This window comes from Lathyrus oleraceus, chromosome 7 (genome assembly GCF_024323335.1).
Source record: "Lathyrus oleraceus cultivar Zhongwan6 chromosome 7, CAAS_Psat_ZW6_1.0, whole genome shotgun sequence".
Taxonomy (NCBI): Eukaryota; Viridiplantae; Streptophyta; class Magnoliopsida; order Fabales; family Fabaceae; genus Lathyrus; species Lathyrus oleraceus.
The window spans coordinates 449,205,272-449,230,542 of NC_066585.1; positions in this window are offsets into that span (position 1 = coordinate 449,205,272).

Consider the following 25,271-nt stretch of genomic DNA (forward strand, 5'->3'; position numbering starts at 1 on the left):
CTGTTTTGGGTACTAAGCAATGTTTTTCGTTCGATTATGACAAAATAGTTTTCTCTAAAATTTACTTACAAACAAACTTTTTTTACCCATAGCTATATAGCATCGAATTCTCTATCACACCTGGAGATGCATAGGAGCGAGATTCAAAGTCTCGTCAAGCACCCTAATAAAAAAGTTCTTTTTTATTCCATTTCTTTTTTCTCTCAAACTTTTAATAACTAGAAGAATGAAAATAAAAGAAAGATAACATTCTAAATACAAAACTAACTAAATGGTTTCGTTTAGTATAACAAATGTGAGAGATGTTAATTATGCATGAAAATATAAACTGTCCCCATGGGTACCCCCCCGAACCCGCCCCGAAGTTGACGGGGAAAACTCGCATTGACTAGGTTTGAGTTTTCTCCGATTATAAAATATGGGGACGTATCGGGTAATGGGGACACTATTACCTACCCTGCACCCACCCCCAAACCCGTCTCATTCACTTTATCAGTTAGATTACTATTTAGTTTTGATAATTTAGAATATTAAATATATGGCCAATATTTTGATATTTTGATTTGTATTTATTATTTAAAACATTTGAAATGTATGTATTGAATTTTTTGAGGTTATTTTATTTTGTTATTTCTAATGTAATTTGATGTTGGAAAAAACAACTTTTTTTCTATTAAAAGATTGATTTCACTAAATGGATGACGGTGAGGCGGGGATACCCGAACCCGTTTGGGACGAGTTTGGGTTTTACTCGTCCATCCCCATTAGGGTTTGGGGTGGGGAACGGGGATGGTTTGGGTATTCAAGTTTGGGTTAGGGGGAGGTAAAACACGTCTCTGACCCGCCCCATTGCCATTCCTAGTGCTAATACATTCCCCTCGTATAATTGACTCTTGACCCCGATTTGGTTGCAACAACCTTCTTTTTCTTTAGGAATTTGTCGATATTTTCTCTTTCCTTTTGGAATAAATAAAGTTTGGTGGCGAATCTATATATCATCTCGAGCATGCGAGCGCTCGTGGTACATTTTTCACGTCACGACAACCAGCCACTTTGTTGGGGGGCCTAGTTTCCTAAAGAGAGTCAAGCCTAATTCAGTTGTTTTGTGCTAAGTGTTTGCTTTATTTGTTTATATTTCCTCTATCATATGATTATTTTTATCTCTTGCATGTTATATTTGTCGTTATCTTATATCTGATATATGGTTTCCATGTGTTGTTGGTATGGATGTCTTGATTGCTTCAACATATTGTGGGAAAGGCTCTACACCTGAGCCACGAGAGAAAGCACAAGATAGGACGATGATTGCGTAGGGTTGGCCTACGAGGTATATATCTCGTGGGGTTAACATGAAAACCTCACTTAGAGTAGATCCACTTGTGAATTCTCTTATTTGGCAAGTACTTTCCATATGCGATAATGTTTTCATGAAGGGTCCGTGACTCTAAGAACCTTTGTAGAAAATTAAGCCCATGACCTGCAAGGAATGATGGTTGGGTAGTATTGGCTAGCGAGGTGCATATCTCATGGGGTTAATACGAGAACCTCACTCAGAAGAAATTCCCTTAGATGTATTGGTGTCCGACAAGTATTTACTGTAGGCAAACAATTTTCGTGTCGAATCCATGACTCTGGGAACCATGTCTAAAACCTTGAAGTCGGTGGTTGCATAATATTGTCAACGAGATGTATATCTCGTGTGGTTGGCATGAGAACTTCACCTAGAAGAGATCCTCGTGAGAGTGTTGTCATTCGTCAAGTATTTTTCATAGGCATAAATATTTTCATGTTGTATCCATGACTCTATGAACCTTTTTTATAACCCTAGATCTGATCTGGTGAGAACCCAAACTCAAATTCAAGATTCGAGAAACTTCAAAATTCCATTTTCTACTTAATTAAGTTTATAATTAAATTCTTAAAGTTGTTCACTATAGTACTCTGAAGCAACTTGCAGATGTACTGACCAAGGAGATCAAAATTGAACACTTCATTAATTTGAGGGACGAAATAGGCGTTGTTGACTTTTAGACTTGAATTTGAATTAAGGGATGGTGTGGAATGTAATTCAATATTCAAGTTAGTTTAGTCTTCATTTAATTTGCATTTGTCTTTGAGTTTCATTTGCATTTGAATTTAGTTTCAATTTGGGTCATTATATAAACTCAAATTGAGTTGAATTTGTAACAGATTTTTAAGTTCTTTCTTTTTAAGTAAAAATTAGTTAATAAACTTTCGTTTCTCTCTCTTATAATTCTTCATCTTCTCAAATTATTATGCATCGTTAATGGAGTTTCATTGTTGAACTCCAACACTCTCATTAATGGAATCTCAATATGGTATAGTAGTGATATCGTATGGATGAAGAGGACGAAGATTTCGTTAATGATTCTGATCTTGATATCAATGAAGATTAAGTTTTATCTCATGATCCATAAAATGAAGTTTTTGCTGCCATAGATGCAAGTTCTGTGAAACAGAAATCTAAACGCTTCAACCACAACCACCATATACGAATTCACTGAGTAGCACATAACATACGTTTTATTCATATTCACCGATCCTATAAGAATAAATGTTCTTCAGTTTTCAGTAATTTCAAGATTGAAGATCTCACACTCTTTTCTGTGAGCAAGGATGTTGCACTGTGGAAAATTGAAGAACAAAATAAAAACTATGATATTGTTATGCATAGATTTTAACCTTTAGAATCGTTCAAAAATATTGATATATTCAATCAAGAAGGAGATATGGAAGAGAAATTGCATAAAATGGATGAAGAATCAGTGAAATGAAATTTCAAAGTCTATTTTTTCTTATATTGATCGTTCCGCAAGGGTCTTCATTGCACAGGATTCAATTTCATCAAGATTGGAATCAGTAAGTCACAACTTTGTCATCACAATGGAGGTAATTAAATCTCATATGTTGATTATTTCAATTTCAAATTTCAAATATTTTTGGATATTTAGATCACCACTGTGACTTCGTCTCTGTGTTTGATCCCAAGGGTGTTTTAATGTTCCTCATCAAGAAGCAAGTTAGAATTTTCAGCCATCCTGATGTTTCGATCATAATTTTTGATCCAGCGGAGCTTTGACGTTGGATGATTGATCTTTGGACCAGTGATTGCGATGTTGTTGTAGTATACGTTGATAGATGTGTCTTATGCCATTGGAGTGAAGGTGTTTGTGAAAATTCGAAGCTGAAGATTGGAGTCACTGTACTACCAATAAAATAAATAATGAGGAGTTATTGTGTGAAAATTTGATTTTCGCCATCGTCGTTTGGGGTTATGCATACATTGTTGTTGTAGTTCTAACTGGTTTTTGAGATTTTTGAACTTTTGGAAGAAACTAAATGCAATCTCATAAGACTAGAATGAGAACTTTGCTATTGTAGCGGGGTATTCGTTACCTTTAGATTTATTGACTAAATCAAAAGTAAATCATACAATTCGAGTCGCCACCGCACTTCTATTTATCCAAAGGAAAGGTTAGAAAGCGAACAAAAACCGAGAAGTTTTATCAAATCAAAAACTAATAAAAATGTTAGAGATCTGGGTAAGGGGGTTGGTTATGCAATGGGAAGGTTTTAAGCACCCAAAACATAATTTATGATCGAAACATCAGGATGGCTGAAAATTCTACAATCACAAAGGTAGGATGGCTTTAAATTCTACAATCTTGCTGCAAGGTAGGTTGGTATTTGTGAAAAAATTTGTGCAAACATGATTGGGGAGATGAGAAAAGAATATACAATTTATTTACAATTTTGTTGTTTGAATTGATAAACTCATTGCCTATGTACCATCACAAAGGTAGGATCAAAACCTCGTAGTTCGGGGTAAAAATCTCAAAATAAGTTGGTGAATTCGTTTGTCAAAAGCCTTAAGGTCTTTTGTTATCAAAGGGAGAAAACTCAACCTAAACCACAATCCACCATGTGAGGAGAGCTTCAACATACTAGTGAGGGATCCACCCTATAATAAGTATGGAAGACTTATAGTCCAATCACTAAGGATAAGGTGAGGTTTACATCAACCACTATGATAACTCAAACCTAATAGCTAATGTTTATGAAAAGCTTTAACAAAAGTTGTCATTGGAACCACAAAAAATAAATCGAGTGAGTTGTATTTACAAATTAGGAGTTTTCACAAAAAGCAGGTCAAAGTTGACTTAAGGTTCAATTCAAAATAAGTATTATAAAAAGAGTTTGAAAAATCAAAGGCATAGTGCCTAGGTTTCTAATTTTTAAAACCATCTCAATGTTTGCACAAAGTAAGTTTGGCTTGGGTTAGCGTGGAGAGAAGAAGAGAAGGGCTAGGTCCTAAACATGCAATGATGAGGGAAGAGAAAGAAAACCCTTGGAGTTCCTAGATCATAAAGATGATCCAAGTTTCTCTTTTCCTTTGGACTTAGCAAGTAATAAGCAATTAACTCAAGCAATCAAGCAAATATTCAATCAAGCTCCTAGGATCTTCCAATGTGGACTTGTCTCTCTCAACTTAGATGCTCATGAAAAGGGTCCTTCTAAATAGCTCAAGTTTGGGATGCCTATCACATAAGAACAAACAAATCAAAAAGTTCCACAATGCAATAGAAAGAATGGACAAAGAGAGAGTTTATATTAGGGGTCCTTTCAATGTCATCTTCAAGATTAAGCATTCTAAAGGCATGAGGCCTAGTTGCTCTTCAACAATTTTAGCATTCTAAAGGCATGAGGCCTAGTTGCTCTTATAACTCCATTTAGCATAGGTAAGGTCCTAATTCTAAGTCCTTTCTCCTGTTGCATTGGGTTCACACAAACAAGATAAAACAAGCACATGGCAATAATATATACACAATAATGTGCTCAAGTGAGCAAAAGGCAAATGGCATAAACATAAACATGAGCTCAAATGAGCAAAGGGAAAAAGACAATATGAATAAATGAGCAAGAAATTAATTTGCATTAAAGTAAAGTGTAAGAATTAAATGCTTGAATTAAAAGTTAGTAATTAGTAGTTAGTGTTAGTGTGCCATAAGGCAATTTAGCGCTATGTTAAGCAATCGTAAGTGGACTAATGTAGTAGTCACACCTATCTGAGGACGGTTAATAAAACTATAGGCAAATAAACACAAGTTAGAGATCATGACTAGTAAGCCAAGCTCCTACAATTTGCCATGCCAAAAGAAAAGAAGAATGACCTTGTATGGATTTTAGGTTCTTTGCTTCACCAAGAAGCAACCTATCTTGGACACAAAGCCATTCACTTGATCTTTGATCAAGATGAATTTGATTTGGATCAAAGAAAGTTAAGACTCTCATCTGTCAAGGCTAACCACAAATGATTAACTCATTGGTCAAAAGAAAAAGAAGAAAATGAAGATGGAAATGGAATGTACAAAATTCAAATTCAAATGACATAACCAAAACACATTGATCAAACATGAATGGAATCAACATCAATCAATGGTAAACAGAAGTGAAATGAATATTAGAAGTCAAGAAAGGTCAAACATATTTTTGGTATTTTTTGGAATTAAAATAATGCATAAAATAAAATGAATAAATAAAGGTCAAACATCAAATCCAATTCAAATCAACTTGGATAAGTCCAATTGGATCATCATAAGTCTAACATGGTCAAACAAGGTTTGACAAATTTTCTCAACATTTTTTGAAAACAAAAACTAATTTTAAACAATTAAAAATGAAGAAAAAATAACATAATTGGACTAAAATCTCAAATAAATCTCAAATAAATCTCAAATAAATTAAGAAATTGATGAGAATATTTTTCATAGATTCATCATCATCCAAAGATGTTAAGAAAATATTTTTGGCATTTTTGAATATCAAATGGTATTTTAAATGAATTAAAAACAATTAGAAATGAAATAATTCACAAAAAATATTAAATGGAATCACAAAAAAAATTAAAAATCATTTTATGAAACTAGAATTTAAGAGAATTTTTTTTCAATTGGTCCCATATTTTTGTGATTCCAAATAAAGAAGTTATGAATTTTTGAAAATAAATGGAATAAAAGAAATTAAAACAGAAATTAATAAAAGAGAAAAATCCACAGACGTCAGATCACTCCTCATTAATTGACGTGGCTGATCACATGGCTAGGAAGCGCGCGCGTATGGTATGGACAAGTCAACAACATAACACATGGTATTTAAAATAGTAAACATAACGCGTGGCTAGGATTATATCATGGCTAATGGATCCAAGGGATCCGAGGTCAGCCACTTAAGGGACGGTGGTGGAAACCACCATCTTCTCCGGCGAGCTCTATAATCCAGCCACTGGTTGTAGGTTTTACAATCTCAACCAAAACTCACGATCCATATACCAAATGAAAGTTGGGGTGATGTACATCACCCCTTTGACCTTAGTTTTTGCTCAAGATTCTTATGGAAGAAGAAATCTGAGATTGAAAAACAAGGTGTTCAATCTGAAGTTAACCAATTCACAAAATTAAAGCCACCATTGGCCTGCCTCTCACATTAGGACTTCAGAAATGCAAACCAACACAAGCAATGCATAATATTCAGAGAGATTCGAAGAAAAATAGTTAGAGTGTAAACCTTTGTAAAGCAGCTTTTGTGAGCACAATCCAATCCAATCCTCGATTGCAGCTTGATCTTGAAGTGACAATGAAGCAAGGCTAAGGAATTAGAAGCTAAAGATCAAACAGGGAAGTTGAAATTTAAGCTTGAAAAGAGAAGTGAAATTTCAGAATTCCTTTGGGTGAGAGGTTAGGGAAGAAATTCAGCAGAGGTTCAGGCGCCTTCAAGTTGAGATTCAAGTGAGGTAATGCCTTCTATTTATAGCCACAGTTGATGCAAGGTGTGATCAAACTTGTGTGCATGTGAAGTTGGATCCTCCATGCATGGGCCTGTACAGGCACATGTGAGGCCCAAAATCAATTGGTTTTGCATGCTGAACTCAAAGGAAACAAGTTTGGACGTGCAGATGGCAATGTAATGGCTTGTGTATCAAGATTTAACATGAAATGCATAATTGATCATAAAGCTTCATCTCTTCGAAAATACCAATTGGAAAATCCAAACATAAGCATGTGGGTAATGGTTGCAAAGGTCTTGACATAAGGAACAAAAGCTATGTTTAAGAAAAATTCGTTTGGAGTTTGGAAAATATTGAAAACTGGCGATGAAGTTCAAGGTACAAAACATGTATTTGAAAAATTTGCCAAAAATGACCAACTTCAACCCCTTCAGTTTCAATGATGCAAGCCTCAAATGACAAAACCTTCAACATAAAAGTTGTAGATATTTTCAATTCAATCAATTTGGACTGAAATGTTGCATCATTTAGATTTTTGATGAGAAAGTTATGGGCACTTGAAGTTGGACTTTTTCACATTTCAATGGCTTTGGTCCAATGTGACCTATAATGTTTTGTATTATCACATGTACTTCATTTAGGATTATGAAATTTTATCCAACATAACAATTGAAGTAGATATCTTAAAATTTCCAATGCACTTGGTATCACCTCAAAATCATAAAAAATGAAAGAGTTAGTTCCTTGGGAAGTTGACCTAAAATTAGGGTTTCAGTCAAAATGACCTATAATGTTTTGAAATGAATGATGAACTTCCAAGTTTCAAATGGATTTTTGATGAACATGAAAGTAGTTCATATGGTTCTTAAGAACATTGTTTCTCTTGGGGTCATCATCCTTTGAAAACACATCAAAATTTAGGTCTCAGTGGATTTCAAAATAGTCAGATGAATTGATTGATCAACTTCTCAAAGCCAAACTTCAAATCTTGATGAATGAATGATTGAGGATACTCACATAGGCTCATATATGCAAAAAATTATGAATGAAAGAACTTACCTTGATTGTATTTGATCATGGGTTGAGGTTGCTTTATGAGCAAGGTACAGTCAATGCACAGATGAATTAGGGTTTCCTTGGGAAATAATCCTCAAGCCCTTTGATTTATCTTGATCAAATTGACAAATAGAGATACTTGGGAGGCATATATGATGATTGTGAGCTTTGGGAACCATTGCCATGCTTGCTTTCATCCTTATCTGGCCATTTCATTGAGCATAAGGGCCTCTTGGGAGCCTTGGATCACATGACTTCTTAAGCTTCAAAACAAAAGAGGTTAGTGACATATTTTTGTGCTTTTGGTTTGTAAATAAAAATGAGAAAAGAAATAATATACAATTCAAGCATGCTTGGTGGTCTCAAACCAACTCCCACCAGTCCCAACCCTAGGGTTGAGGAGCCAAGATGCTATGATCCTTGAGGCAAATGCAATGTGCAATGATATGATGCCATGAGGGATCTTAGGGTCAAAATTAGGGTCTTACAGATGCCCCTATTTAAGGTCATTCTAGCCGGTGATATGAAGGTTAAAATCTTCGTCTCGACGAGGTAGAATGGGCTTAAATAATAACAAAGAGACGGATTTTGGTCCCTAAGAGACCTCATGATGCAAATGTATGCATGCAAAAATTAATACTTTGTGGGGATATATGTCCACAAAGGAAAAAGAAGTCAGGAGAAACTGAAAATACATAGGATTAACATACTCACTAGGGAGACAGAGACTCTGGGGGGAATAAGGGTAAAATGCGTGAGCAGGTCACGACTTGAAACTTGCTGGGAGACACGAAGGGATTCCATGAAAATAAATCAATGGAAAGACTCGAGCTGACACAAAGATGCATGTATTGGGGAATATGCCAATACAGCAAAACTATCCACAAAGGATACTTCGGATAAAAATCTAGACTCAGGCGGGGATATCCACAAAGGAACCAGCTGAGGAAGCAACGAGTGAGGTATTACCGGTTACTCGGTAATAAACTCAAAGAGATATGTGATCAAAACACCAGTATAAGGGTGAAAGAAAAACACATTCGGGGAGAAAGAATATCTAAGACCGGTAATAGGGTGAGAGATATGAATCATCCAAAACATATAAGGAAAACCTAGATGGTATATTTCAACTCCGGAAAATCTGACTCCATAGGGGACAAAAAGTCATAATAGGGAGCAGAAGGAAGGAACACCAGGGATACTGGTTACTGGGCATGTAATAGGTGACCAACCAGGCGTGAATTGGGGAATATTTCCAAGACACTCATCATCCGAAAGGAGGGCTGAAAAAGCAAACTCGATTACAGGATGGACATTCGATTCCATAAGGAAATACGAATCTTACTCAACTAGGGGAAGAAAAAGACTTCGACTGAAGAGTGCATGAGATACATTATCTATTCCATAATGAAACAAGACTCAACCCAGTGAGGATATAACTCAGAGGAGTAATTCCATCCTAATACATATCTAGGGAGGAAACTGAAACAATAATCATCCACGAGGACATAACTCAGTGAGGAATATAGAAGGAAAGATAGACATTTTCTGCCTATGGGGCCGACTCTATATGGAGAGATCAGACGCACACATCTGCTTGGGGAAGAACATTTCACCACTAGCAAGAGATAACAAGCAAAGATATATGGCAAAGAATGCAACATGAATATCTGAATGCTATAAATATGCATGTATATGCGTGGTTTATGTATGCTTAATGCTAACAAACAAACATATCTAACACAAACAGGTCCAAGAATCAATGGACAGACATCCGGTACAACATCTCAAAAGAGAAAGCCAGGCCCACAGGAGAAAATCCAATCTGGTGGGGGCAACAAATACCAGGAAATACCAATCACCGCTGAGGATCAAGCAGAGCCGCCGCTGGGGACAAAGACTACTGCTAGGGAAACAAGCAGGATCGCCGGGGATCAGAGACCGCTGTTGGGGATCAGCAAAAGGTCACAACTACCAAATGTTGGGGATCCTCCAACAGTACGCAGAGATGTGGATAAGATCAGTCAAAGAAAAACTTTATTGGGATCTTATAAGGGGATAACATGAAATTCTGTGGGGAACAACCATCAAACAGAAACACATCAGTCAAACATTCACTTCTAACCACTGAAGGAACATCTCTGATGCGGAGAAGGAACCAATCACTCTGCTGGGAAAGGAAACAACACGTCTTCTTTGAAATTCCAACGCCAAACTAGAATCAGGTAAAGTCTTAGTTGGGGGAGCTACAGAGCCATCGCCATGGATTTGCTGCTGAATAAACAAAAGATTCAATGTAGAGGAAACTCTATCGGGAAGCTCAACACGAATAAGATCTGTCGTAGAAGAAACTCTATTGGGGAACTTATCAGGCAAGATATGAAAATCTGTGGGGAACAACCACCAAACAGAAATTTCAAAAATCAACAAATTTCCTCATATATGTTGGAGAAACATCTCTGCTAGGGGGAAGGAGAACCACTGCTCCGCTGGGGAAGGAAATAAACATCTTTAACATCGGTTCTACTAGGAAGAGATTATCCAAGAAGGAGGAAAAACAAATATCAGGCTCTGATCATGCCACTCCACTGGGCAAGACTGCTAGTGACTGATCCGGGGATAACCTGTAGGCGATCAGCTGGCGAACCAACTGGGGGAAGTCTAGTATGAGCAACCCTACTGAGGATGAGTGGTAAACAAACTTGCTGGGAAAAAATTGTATGCGAATCCATTGGGGATAAGCTACAAACCAACCTGCTGAAAATTTCCACTCATACTGGGAATTCCTGCTCAATCTGCGGGAGATTTTCACTCATGCTGAGGGAAAGACCAACTTCCTCGGAAAAAGATAGCATATCAATTTTTATCAATCTATACGGGATTTTAGGTCAGTCCACACAAGGGATGACAACCATATATTTGATAAAACACAGATGCTAGACTCAGACTCCCAGAGGATCTGAAGATGTTAGAGGTATACATCTCTAAGAAAATCAGAACCAAAACTCCAGACTCTCTGGGGAATTTGGTGGCGTATCACCTCTCTCTGCGCTCGCTGAGGAGACAACCTGAAAGATGAAGAGAATGCAAATATGCTAGGAATATGAACAAATGTCCTACCCTTTTGGAGATCATACTATCCTTGGGAGAGCGCTGAGGACGTTCCATTTATCCTTTCAGTCATTGTGATTGTTCACTTTGTTTAAAAACAGTTTATGAAACTTTATTTGTTTAAAACAATGACATTTATAAATTAAAACATGCAAATATTTGTTAAACAGAAACAAATAAGAGTGCGAAGAATTGGATAAAGGCTCAAATTTATTTGATGGAATGGTAGTCTGCAAGTGGCAAGACTCCATGGATCTTTACAAATTTGAAATTGGTGATATATATTGGAAAAAGGCTACATTGAACATAATGACCATTTCTCCACTAACTCTGAATCCAATGTATTAGAAGCTTCAGTTGACGATGACTGAGCGAGAATCTTTGACAGGCGACAAATGTAGAACAAAGTCTTGTCAAGATGCAGTTGCTTGCCAAATCCCTAATTTTTGCCTAGATTGCCCCAGGGTGAGGTACTCAATCTAGCGGGATATATATTCATCTTTTCATGTCTCTAACTTTTTCCTGGATCGCCCTTTCAGGTTTTCAATCCACCGAGACCCTCATTTTTGCTTAAGTTGCCCTTTCGGGTTTTCAACTTAGCGAGCTATTCTATTTTTATTTTAGGTGAAGTATTTCTTGACTGCATCTGAATTCACAGGATGACTGAAATCTTCCCCATCCATAGTTGTGAGCAACAAAGCACTGCCTGAAAAGGCTCTCTTAACAACATATGGTCCTTCATAGTTTGGAGTCCACTTGCCCCTGGAATCGGGCGTGAAAGACAAGACTTTCTTGAGCACGAGGTCACCCTCTCGGAACACACGAGGCTTGACCTTCCTATCAAAGGCTTTCTTCATCCTTTGCTGATATAATTGACCATGGCACATGGCAGCCAATCTCTTCTCTTCAATTAAGTTCAACTGGTCATAATGACTCTGAACCCATTCAGCCTCGGTCAACTTGGCTTCCATCAAGACTCTCATTGATGGGATCTTAACCTCCACGGGGAGCATAGCCTCCATCAAGACTCTCGTACCAATCTTTGTACGTTACAACCATCTTCTGGATAATCTTCTTGATGTTCTTGTTAGCAGCTTCAACATCCCCATTCATCTTGGGTCTATAGGGAGAAGAATTATGGTGCGCAATCTTAAACTCGCTACACAGCTCTTTCATCATCTTGTTGTTCAAGTTAGATCCATTATCAATAATGGTCTTGTCTGGCACACCATATCGGCATATGAGTTGGTTCTTGATAAACTTCACAACCACCTGCCTGGTCACATTCGCATACGATGTCGCTTCCACCCATTTGATGAAGTAATCAATTGCTACGAGAATAAATCTGTGACCGTTCGACGCCTTTGGCTCTATCATGCCAATCATGTTGATTCCCCACATAGAGAAAGGCCATGGTGATGAGATCACATTCAGAAGTGTTAGGGGACAATGAATCTTATCTGCATAAATCTGACACTAATGGCATTTCTTCACATATTTACAGCAGTCAGACTCCATTGTCAGCCAATAGTAGCCTGCTCTCAACATCTTCTTTGCCATGGCATGTCCATTGGAATGAGTACCAAATGAACCCTCATGGACTTCAGTCATCAACAGGTGTGCTTCGTGTCTATCCACGCATCTGAGCAAAACCATGTCAAAATTCCTCTTATAAAGCACATCGCCATTAAGGTAGAAACTGCCAGATAATCTCCGCAAAGTCTTCTTATCTTTAACAGATGCCCCAGGCGGGTAAATCTGACTCTGAAGAAAACACTTGATGTCATAATACCATGGCTTATCATCTTTCTCTTATTCCACTGCAAATACATGAGCCGGTCTACCAAAGCGCATCACAGTAATATTAGGGACTTCATTCCAGAATTTCACCACAATCATCGAAGCAAGCGTAGCAAGAGCATCTGCCATCCGATTCTCATCTCGAGGAATATGATGGAAGTCAACCTCAGTAAAGAATGTTGAAATCCTCCTCGCATAATCTCTATATGGGATGAGGCCAGGCTGATTCGTCTCCCATTCACCCTTAATCTGATTAACAACAAGGGCCGAATCACCATAAACATCAAGATGCTTGATCCTAAGATCAATACACTCTTCTAATCCCATAATACAGGCCTCATACTCCACCATATTATTCGTGCATTTGAATGTAAGCCTTGCTGTAAAAGGAAAATGTGTGCCCTGAGGAGTAATAATCACTACCCCAATACCATTTCCATATTGATTTACAGCGCCATCAAACACCATGCCCCATCGGGAACCAGGCTCTGACCCTTCATCGAGCGTAGGCTCATCGCAATAATTCATTTTCAAATACAAAATCTCCTCATCAGGGAAGTCGTACTGAACAGACTGATAATCTTCAATTGGTTGATGTGCCAAGTGGTCAGCCAAGATACTACCTTTAATAGATTTCTGAGCTCGATACTCAATATCATATTCAGACAACAACATCTGCCAACGGGAAAACCTCCCAGTTAAAGCAGGCTTCTCAAAGATATACTGGCGTAAGCGCTTAGCAGCCCAAGCCAAAGCGCAACATGTCTTCTCAAGCATTGAGTATCGGGACTCACAATCAGTGAACTTCTTACTCAGATAGTATATAGCATACTCTTTCTTCCCTGATTCATCTTGCTGACCCAATACACAACCCATAGAGTCGTCAAGAACTGTTAAGTACATAATCAAGGGTCTCCCTTCCACAGGCGGAGACAGAATCGGAGGCTCAGACAGATACTCTTTAATACTGTCGAAGTCTTTCTGGCAATCCTCGGTCCAATCATGACGCTGATCTTTCCGAAGGAACTTAAATATTGGCGCACATATGGCAGTCATGTGGGATATAAATCCGGAAATATAATTCAAGCGGCCAAGAAAACCTCGGACTTGCTTCTCAGTTTTGGGCGCAGGAATTTCTTGTATTGCTTTGACCTTGGTAGGATCAACTTCGATACCTCTTTCACTGATAATAAAGCCCAATAACTTGCCAGAACGGACTCCAAATGTACACTTGTTAGGATTCAGAGGAGTTTGTACTTCCTCAAACGTTGAAAAAGCTTCAACAAGTGCTCTACATGTTCAACTTCCATTCTCGACTTCGCAATCATATCATCAACATATACCTCGATCTCCTTGTGCATCATATCATGAAACAAGGTAGTCATAGCGCGTTGATAAGTGGCTCCGACATTCTTCAGACCGAAGGGCATCACTCGATAACAGAATATTCCCCAAGGTGTGATGAATGTTGTCTTCTCCATATCCTCGGGTGCCATTTTAATCTGGTTATAACCGGAAAATCTGTCCATAAATGAGAAGAGATTGAATTTAGTTGTATTATCTACCAACATATCAATATGTGGTAGAGGAAAATCATCTTTTGGACTAGCTTTATTCAAGTCTCTATAGTCCATACACATTCAGACTCTTCCATCTTTCTTAGGCACAGGCACAATATTGGCCACCCATTGGGGATATGTAGAAGTCACCAGAAACCCCGCATCAATTTGCTTCTGAACTTCTTATTTAATCTTCACTGCCATATCAGGATGAGTTCTTCTGAGCTTCTACTTCATAGGCACACACTCAGGCTTCAAAGGCAAGAAATGTTGCACGATATCAGTATCTAGGCCAGGCATGTCTTCGTACGACCAGGGAAAGACGTCGACATACTCTCATAGCAACTTAATCAACCCCTTCTTCACAGACTCTTCAAGGAGTGCCCCAATCTTCACTTCGGGAACACAATCCTCAGACCCCAAGTTGACTGTTTCCAGATTCTCGAGCTGTGGCTGAATGATCTTCTATTCGTGCTCAAGCAAACGGGTGATCTCATCAGGAATCTCTTCAACATCATCTTCTTCTTCCTCAAATACAGGGAACTCAAAATTGGGAGATGGTGTTGGATCATTATGTTCAATGGGTTTGATCAACCTGCATAATGATTTTGGATATAAAAGAGATTTCAAAATTCAAACAAGGCAAATCATTATGCAGATGAAAAGATTGATTTTATTCTCTTTTTAGGGTTTTTTAGTGATCACCAATTTCATGCAAAAAAGCAAAAAGTGAAAATAATTTGGAAAAATAAACATTTAACATGTAATTATTGAATGAATATCATTGTATTAATATGCCAATAATGTCATCACTTCTCCTTTTGGCATGGGAGAAAGGTTTTTAAACAAAAGTGAACACATTATGTGGACTTATGGACAACTGTTGGAACATCAAAAGCGACCCAATTATTGGAGACTCCTCCAGGGATGACAAAGTTGCCAGAATCTTCCTCTGCATCATCTTTCACTATAGCAGCAACCTCTTGGTCTTCGATCGTGTGGATGAAACCACCACTCTGAAACAAGCCACGCTCATTGAAAGTGCCCAAAGAGTACCCTATGCCAGCCCGAGATTTATTGTCTTCCAGCTTAATCATTTGTCCTAAACCAGTAGTTGCACCATGCTCAATGGCCAACTTCGCATCATTGTAGGACGCAAATGAAAAAGCTCCTTTCCTTAAAGGCTCAGCAATAGATAAGGCTTGGAACGAAGTCCCAACCTCATCCTCAGCATCTATATAAGAAAAGGAAGACAAATGGCTTACCAAGAGAGCCTTCTCTCCCCCTACCACCACCAACTTCTTGGTCTTAACGAACTTCAACTTTTGGTGTAGGGTGGATGTCACGGCGCCTGCCTCGTGAATCCATGGTCTGCCAAGAAAGCAGCTATATGATGGGTGGATATCCATGACCTGAAAAGTGATATGGAAATCACTAGGTCCAATCTAGATTGGGAGCTCAACCTCGCCAATCACAGTTTTCCTGGATCCATCAAAAGCCTTGACTTCCACTCTAGTCTGCCTCATGGGAGGCCCCTGGTAAGAAAGTTTTTCCAGAGTGGATTTTGGCAACACATTTAGCGACGATCCTGTGTCTACCAGCACATTAGACAAGGCATCATCTTTGCAGTTCATGGAAATGTGTAGTGCCAAATTGTGGTCTTTTCCCTCGTCGGGAAGATCAGCATCGCAAAAGCTCAAATTGTTACAAGCAGTTATGTTTGTAACAATGCTATCAAACTGTTCAATTGTGACATCGTGATCCACGTATTCCACGTCCAACACCCTCTGCAAAGCTTCGCAGTGTGGCTCGGAATTCATCAGCAAAGATAGGACAAATATCTTTGACGGAGTTTGAAGTAGGTGATCGACAAAATTATATTCGCTCCTTTTGATGAGCCTCAGCATCTCATCACAGTCCTCTCTCAATATGCCATTCTGACCAACAGGGACAGGAGCTCTAGCAACAACGGCAGGTCTATCAACAACAAGTGCCGGATTCAGAGAAGAAGAAGAAGTCCTAGCAGAATTATCAACAACATCAGTTCTTCTCCTCAACACGTCTTCATGGGGTTTCGGCGGCGTCGAAAAAACATGACCACTGTGGGTCACACCACTGACGTCAGATATACTAGTAACAGAGGTGGAGGGCAAAGGAACCTCCTTCCCATCTTCCAACGCAACCACGTTATATATGTAGGGAACAACTCTGTCTGAAGAATATGGAACTGGGCCTGCTGGCTTGATAACGAGAGTAGGAGAGGCCCTCTTCTTGCTGCCATCATATCTGACAACAACAGGCTCGTGAATTCTGAATACAAGTGATATAACATTAACTTCATCCTCATCACGATTCTGAAGTATCTCGATCACACCCTGATCCAGCATCTCTTGGATATCTTTCCTGACTTGGCAACATCCTCTCTCGTTGACAATGCACAGTCGGCATCTGTCATGGTCATGCTTCTAATGACTGTGTCCACATAATAGTGTATGCATCTCAACCAAAGATTGTCTGATATGGCTGACATATCGGACCTTGTACTTGCTAGGGCAACTCTGAACCATGTTTACTACAGCTTTCCCATGCTCAAGCAATGGGTTCTTCTTAACATTAGGGCCTACTGTCGCATCACGCGAAAAACCGGCGGGAAAACAAGAACAACAGAGCCGCCACCGTGCGTTATTTATCCCAAAAGAGGGAAAGGAAACGCTCAGAGTAAACCTGGAAAGAACATGGTCTCGCGACCAAAGAGAATGGGTTCGGGAGTCGGTTATGCGAAGGGAAGGTATTAGCACCCCTACGCATCCGTAGTACTCTACGGGATCCACGCACAAAAGGAAGGAATATTGGTTGCTAAACACTGCTCAAACTCACACACAACTGGCTGGAAGAGACACAAGAAAACAGACTGAAACTGACTCGGCAGGATACCGCATCCTGGGCCTACTTAGTCTATCAGGAATAGACATCAGAGTCGAAGTAGTTCGGACTGGGAAGACGACACATGCTCGCTAGGATATCGCATCCTATGCATACGTATCTTCTCGGACGAGAGAAGAATCAGAGCATTCGTAGCTCGGCTGAAACACACACAAACAAACACAGGCAAAGGCAAACGTGGAGCCCGACTGCCAATCACTGGACTTATGTCGGCATCCGAACCAAAACACCCACACACTAGAACCCAAATGCCACTCGATGGACTTACATCAGCTTCCAAGCACACAACAACACAACAAGTTAATAGGGAGTCGGGGACTCGAGCCTATAACTGTCAAACACACACTCAAACAAACAGACAACGAATTGCTAAGGAGTCAGGCACTCGAGCCTAGCAACTGTCAGACAACACACACAAGAAAGAAAAAAGGGCGCCCGGAGAGATCAGCTCAATCTCCTGCCTACATACTTCATCTGGTATGAAGATCAGGGCGATGTAGTTCCCCTACGCAGGGATAAAGGACTAGCCTAACCAGATAACAGAGGGAGACACAACACTAGGGAGACTACGACTCGAGCCTAGATGTTGTCATGCAAAATCAACCCTAAGTTAAGGTTTCTAGCTAACTGGCACAAGGGCCAACCTATCCTAGACATGACTTGCACAGGGAGCAAGCCACACACACACTTAACTTGCACAGGAAGCAAGCCAAGCAAAACCTAACTTGCACAGGAAGCAAGTCTAAACTAATCCTAACTTGCACAGGAAGCAAGTCAAACAATCCTAACAGCACAGATAGCACACACTATACACAAGCAAGTGGCTCAAACAAGGGTTAGGTTTTAGTCGAGGGGTCATATCAACCTCGACAAACAAACCTCTGGAATGGGGTGAATGTGCTCTTAACCTTGCCATTGAGGGGCTAAGGTGAAGCAGATGAAAGGTGAGTGAAGATAAGACTTCACAGCTCTTATCCCTGGCCTGGGAGAGCTTAAGACAAGAATGTGTGGGTTCAGAAAGTGGGAACCCTTCTATACATTTGAAACTGACTCAACTGTACAATTGTACAAGATCTTGGGTTTGTATCTGAAATGCATCAACACAGTGGTGTGAGCAAAGCAGATGACACACTGAATAGTGGGGGATAGATTGCATATCCCTACCTTCCACCAATTGCCTCTTCACTTAGGAGGACTTTGACTCTATGCAAGGACAAAAGTAAACAGTCACAAACATTGCCTCTTAAGGAGGACTTCAGACAGTTGCCTGGCCAAGTAACAGGCCAGGTCTTCCAGACTACATGAAGTAAAAGAGACATACCTCAATGCAAATTGCTTATCAAGCAAAGCAAAGCAAAGTTCACAAGGAACTAAAAGCAACTAAAGTACCTGAAATCAGTCAAGCACAATTAGTATACAAGTCAAAGTTAAATCAGGATGAAACAAGGGTCAACAGTCAACACAAGCAAGTGAATGTGCAAGGCACAAGGCTCAAGGCATGTGAGCCAAGCCACCTACAAAACAAACAAGTTAGACAATGATATTCAAGCAAGCTCAATCAAATTGTAATGATCTCTTTGAAGCATTTGTAGCTTAACCTGAAAACATAAGCTCAAAAGTGAGTACCAGGACCACTAGGGCAAGCCTAGGGTCAAAAATAAATGAGAAAGCCAAAACAGCAAGGGATATCCAATCAAAGTCAAGTTTAAACATTCAAGAAACAAACTCAATTGGGTTCACATTCATATCAATCACTATCATCATTTCATGAACCATTTAGGTCAAAGTATGGCAAACAGAAGCTCATAGAAGTCAACAGCAAGACTTGCATCAAAAGCAAACTAAAACATTTCCAAAAATCACCAAATAAATCATGGTCACTCCTAACACATAGCATGGTAAGCATGTCAAATTTCATCTCATTTGGACAAGTGGAAGGCAGTCAATGAAAATCAGAAAGTCAAAACCATTTTGAACATGCTCAAAGAAGTCAACCAAACATGCATCAACTTAGAAAAATCATAAGTCAAGAATGGTGTATGATAAATGAATGGGACTAAAACCATGGCAAAGATGAGGATGTCTAGTTATCTCATGTAAAATTTCATGTCCATCCAATAAAGTATGAGAATTTCACAAATGAAATGGGAACATGTGTCACACAAAGTCAACATCTTGGTCAACAGGGGAGAAAATCTCAAACAATTAGGAAATGCCACAAATAAATCCACAAAAAGTCACATGTAAACTAGACATACAAGATCAGGTTCATGCAAAAAATTGGATCAATTGGAGGTCATGAAGCATGGTAATGAAAATCATGAAGTTGGACATCAATGGTGTGACACAAATTGTCACACCCTAATTAAAAAAATCATATCTCACAAACCAGCAATGATAAATTCACCAACTCTACACCAAAATCACCATGAGTGTGTCTAGTTTAAGCACAAAAAATTTGGGAGCCATTGGATACATTCTCATCATTTCACAAATGATTTGGCAAAGTGTACAAAATTTGGTCACATGTCACAAACCCTAAGGCCATTTAAAAACCATTCATCCAAAAATTCTGGAAAAATAATGATAAAAAAGTAGAGATCATGATGAACACAACACAAAAAATCCCATTGAATTTGGATCAAAATTGGGCAAGTTATGAATTTTGTAAGATGGGATATCAAAATGAAATAACATGAAGAAATTAATTGAATTAATATTGAAAGAATGGCATTTTGGTAATATTTGGATCCACTTAATGAAGTGATGTCGTTTTGGCCAATAAACGAAATAATCTGATTGGTTCTTGAAGCTAGGCCATGCACACACGAAAATGGACAAAAAAAACTGGGCAAAATGCATTTGGGGATTAGGGTTCATGTTCAAAAATCATGATTTCACAATCTTGCCCAAAAATCAAAATTGAATATATGGAAATGATCAGCATGGCAAGGTCAACATGAATCCACCATCATTTTTCATTAAAACACTACACAAGCCAAGAATCGAGCAAAAGACAAATTTGACATCAAACTTGTTTTCCAAATAACTTCATGCATAAGCAACCATTTCAAAAAGTGAAAGCATCACTAAACTCAGCATTGAAAGACCTTTTAAAATCATGTATCAATTTGACAAAAGGGGAGGGTCGAATCCATACCTATTTTTGAAGGGCAGTTGTGTACAGATGCTTTTGGATGTTATTGAAGTGCAACAGCTGCACCTTAGGGTCCCAGATGATGATTGATGAAGTTAGCTTTGCTTGAGATGGCTTGTTTTTGGCATCAATCTTGGACTGTCATGGCTGAGGCCTTTTCTAAAACAGTGCTAGAACAAATGCTTCCAAGTGTGAAAAATGTGATTGCAATGTGCTCATGATGTTGCCTTGATGATGAACCAACAAAACAAGGTCAAGGTGTTTGGAGTTTTTTTGATTGAAAAATGAAAAAGAGTCAAGGTATGATTCTTGAGTGAATGAGTGCACAATGGCTTTTGGTATGGTGTGGCTCCTTTGTGTTTGGACAGAAAGATTTGGAATGCCAAAACAGCAAGGTGATTTGAGAGAGTGTATGAAGTTGGTTTTGTCTTTGGTAAATGCAAATGGGAGGGGTTTTTGTTGGTCTGCTACTGCAGGGTTTGACAGTATGGAGAATGAAGGTTGCTAGGTTGGCCAAGCAGGGTTTTTGTTATCTGGAGGCTTTGGACAAGAAAGAGTGAGATGCAAATAGCAGGGTTAGTGAGCAGGACCAATTTCCATATGCCAATGCATTTTGATGGATGCTGTTGTCTACAAGTGGCAGGAAAAATGATGCAGGATGTTGGAAAACAATTTGCAAGGCTTGGCAGCTTTTAATGTTTTGGACTGAAGGTTTCAAAATGCAAAATGGCAGGGTGAAGTTTTTTTTAGACTGTGAACCATTGTTTCTTTCTGCCTTGGCCAGGATGATCTTGTGTGGCTGCCCTTGCTGCTACTGCTACTGGTTGTTTAATGACAGGAAAATAATGGAAGGCATGGTATTAGGCAAGGCCAGTTTAGTTCATTGAGTGTTTTAGACAGTTTTGGAACATGGCCAAAGTGAGTTTCTCATGAGTGAAGTTGGTTATGTTCCTCTGTTATGTTGGCTGCCGTTGCTGCTACTGTCCTCCAATGACAGAAAAAGAATAATGGAAAAAGCCTGCTGTTGTGGTTTTGAGTTTTGACAGTTTTTTCACATCTGCCAATAGCAAGGTGAATCAAGATGAGTGAAAGATTGGTTGGTCTGTTGTTAGTTTACCATGGCAGGGCATGAGGTTCTTGACTGGTTTTTTGAAATGGCAAAGTTTGTTTTTTTTAGAGAATGAATGAGGTTGGTTTGTGTTATGGCTGCAAGTAGTGACTGCTCATGACAGAAAATGATGAACAAGACTGCTATGTGCAGTACCAAGCATGGCAAGGTTTTCTGTCCTTTTGGAAATTCTTTTGACAGCTCTTTTAAATGCAACAGCAGGGTGAGATTTTGAGAGAGTGAACCATGCTTCTTCTGCTTTCAAATGGCTGCTATTAGGATTGGTTTGACAGAAAATCATGGTCAAAGTCTGCTGTCTTGTGGTAAAAGCATGGCTTATGGGATGTGGTTTGGTGAAACTTGTACTTTCTTTCCAAAAATCAAGCAAACTAGCATGGGCTGTATGTACTTCATGGGAATGGGCTTCCAACAAGTTTTAAATAACATTTCTGAACATATTCCAATGGCCAAATGGTTAAAAGATGATTAAATCAAAAAGTCAACTCTTGGTCAAACTTGTATTTAAAAGAGACAAGTCAAAAAATGCCATTTTGATTGGTGAAGTTTTGGCACATGAAATTTATATTTTTGGAAAGAGGGGATCAAATGTGACTTGTAGGAAAAAACCCCACCAAAATTGGCCAAACGGTTTGGGAGATATGGCCTTTTGAAGTTCAAGATTTTCTGAAATCGATTCGATCATAACTTGCCAACCACACATGGGAATTAAGAGTTCTTGGACTTTTTGGAAATGGGAGAACAAGATCTTCAACTTTCATGTTGGGCAAAAATTCATTTGAAGCTTGTATCATGATGTAAGTTTGAGGATCAAAACTTTCCATTTTTGGTAAGTTTCAGTTACAGGCCCAGTTTCCATTTTTGGAAATTTTTGATCTGGCTTCAAATTCTTCCATGATGGTGTTTGGCATGGTATATGATGACTATTTGGACATGAATGAACTCTCACAAACCAATTCCAATCATCAAATCACTGATTAAATGGATAGTTGACCAACAGTTGACTTTTAGGGTTTCCGACTGATTGTGCATTGACTGATGACTTCCAAACCCTAATTCCTTGAGAACTTGACTTCAAATGATGTCCCAAGTTGTATGAACTCTTGATTATTGATCATGGTGCCCAAATTCCACAAGAATGGCCACCATCCACTGCTTTGACTGACTGTTGACTTTCTAGGGTTTTTTTGACTGTCTGTGTATGAACTGATGACCTCTGAGCCTTCAACCCTTGACTTGAATACTTCAAATGGACCTCCAAGTCATGTGAACTTGTTGCACAAAACCTAGGGCATTGGTTCCTTGAGAAACACCTTTGCTTGATTGACTGACTGATCTCCTGATCAGTTTGACCTAATTTCTTGATTGGCTTGCACTTGAGGCAAAAGAGGCAATGCAATGCTATGCAATGGACCATGATATGCTATGACCTAATATGAAAATGTATGCATAATGATAGGTGCAAATTTGAGGTGCTACACCTACGTCCTCGAAAAACAATATCCCACTTCTAACAAGGTCTTGAGCCTTGGTCTTGAGAGGATAACAATTCTCCACATCATGTCCGGGAGCACCGGAATGATAAACACAATGAAGCTCGGGCTTGTACCACCACTAAGGGTTGGTCGGTACAGCAGGTGGGTCACGTGGAGTAATCAACTTCCTTTCAATCAATGAAGGATATAACTCGGCATAGGTCATTGGAATTGGATCAAAAGTGACCCTCTTCCTATGATAGCTAGTGTTGGTATTGTTGTTGTTTCGAGGCTGGTAAGCCTGTTGTTGCGGACGATGCTGTTGTTGTTGATATTGTTGATGTTGTTACTGGTGCTGATAATGTTGATTTTCCCTGAAGGCAGGTGCTATATGAGCCACCTGGTGCTGGTTACTGGCAGGGCACACAATCTTCCTCTTCACAGAGGGTCTTCTTTTAGGATGGGAAGACACGACATGTGCCTCTCCCTCTTTCTTCTTCGCAAACGCCCCATAATGTTTGGCAGAAGAGCCTTTTTCTCTGGTCAGGCGTCCTTCCCTGACTCCTTCCTCTAGTCGCATCCCCATGTTCACCATCTAGGTGAAGTCAGAGGGAGCACTAGCAATCATCCTCTCGTAGTAAAATGAACTCAAGGTCTTCAGAAAAATCTTGGTTATTTCCTTCTCTTCGGGCAGGGCCACAATTTGTGCAGCCAATTCACGTAATCTCTAAGCGTACTCCTTGAACGTTTCCTTCTCCTTCTGGGACATAACCCTCAGTTGGTCCTTATCGGGAGCCATATCAACGTTTTACTTGTACTGCTTGACGAAAGCTTCGCCAAGGTCGTTAAAGGAGCGAATGTTTGCACTATCCAAGCCCATATACCATCTTAATGCAGCGCCAGACAGGCTATCCTAGAAATAGTGGATGAAGAGTTGATCATTATCAGTTTGAGTTGACATCTTGCGTGCATACATCACAAGATGGCTGAGCGGGCAAGTGTTTCCCTTGTACTTTTCAAAGTCAGGTACTTTGAATTTGATGGGAATCTTGACATTTGGCACGAGGCACAACTCAACAACAGATTTACCGTAGAGGTCCTTACCTCTTAGAGTCTTCCGTTTCTTGCGCAGCTCAAGGAATTGGTCATTCATAGCATCCATTTTTTCATAGACATCTGGGCCCTCAGACGGCTCAAAATGATAAATGGTGTCATCAACTCTCGGCAAAGTATGCACAACTGGAGGTGGCACAGCAAGGACCGGGTTAGATGCCGACAGAGAAGAAAAGGTAGGGGCAAGAACCTCTGGTACAAAATTCGTGGGCATCCTCCAGGGAAACCCGACTGGCATAGAAGAGGGAGCAAAGTGAGCAGTGGCGGCTGACACAGTAGAGGAAGCAACCTCTGAGATGACCGTCCTCTAGGGAGGAGTTGAAGGCGTTGGAGAAGACTGGCTTTGGGTGGCCAAGAATGACTCCATCAGGGCAGTCAACCTAGCCACTTCCTCCTTAAGTTCCCTATTTTCTTGCTTGAGGTGATCCATTAGCTTTGAAGAATTGGCTCTGGTGTTGTGCCGGTGCGTCAGCTTGTCTTCAAAATAAATGAAGAACACAGAGTTAGACCACTGATCAAGAAGCCTTGAGCAAAACCTGCTTATGCACATGATGCATGCAATGCTTGTGCATATGATTTTATTTTTATTTGAGGAACTTTATAGAGATCATTTTGCAAATATCTGGAAAATATTAATCTTTTAGACATATACTGGAATAATCATGTCAATAATATCTGGAAAAAAAATTTACACCAATGAAGTACAGTCTTGGTAACCAAATACAATACAAGAGAGAAGGAAAATAACATCCTATGGAACCCTAGAAATAATCATCCAAAGCTCTCGAGACCGGAAGATAAGCTGCACGAAGCCTCTTTACCTCTCTCTCATACGCTGCCTCCATATCTGCCTTCTCCTTGGCGAGTCGATCATACTTCCTCTTCCAAAACCTGGATGACTGAGGAAGAAAAGAAGTAACCACATCATCAGGCTCGTCGTTAACCTGGTGCTCCAGAAACTCTATCAAAGCATCCTTATCTCTGAGTTGCTGATGTAGCTCCTCTCGCTCACGGACCCAAGCACGCGAACGGTCTTCATCTCTCAACTCCTCTACTCATTGGTTAGGGAGGGTTGAAGGCCCAACCATAAGCATAGGTGTAGGTCTCGGGTAATCATAGGTCATGC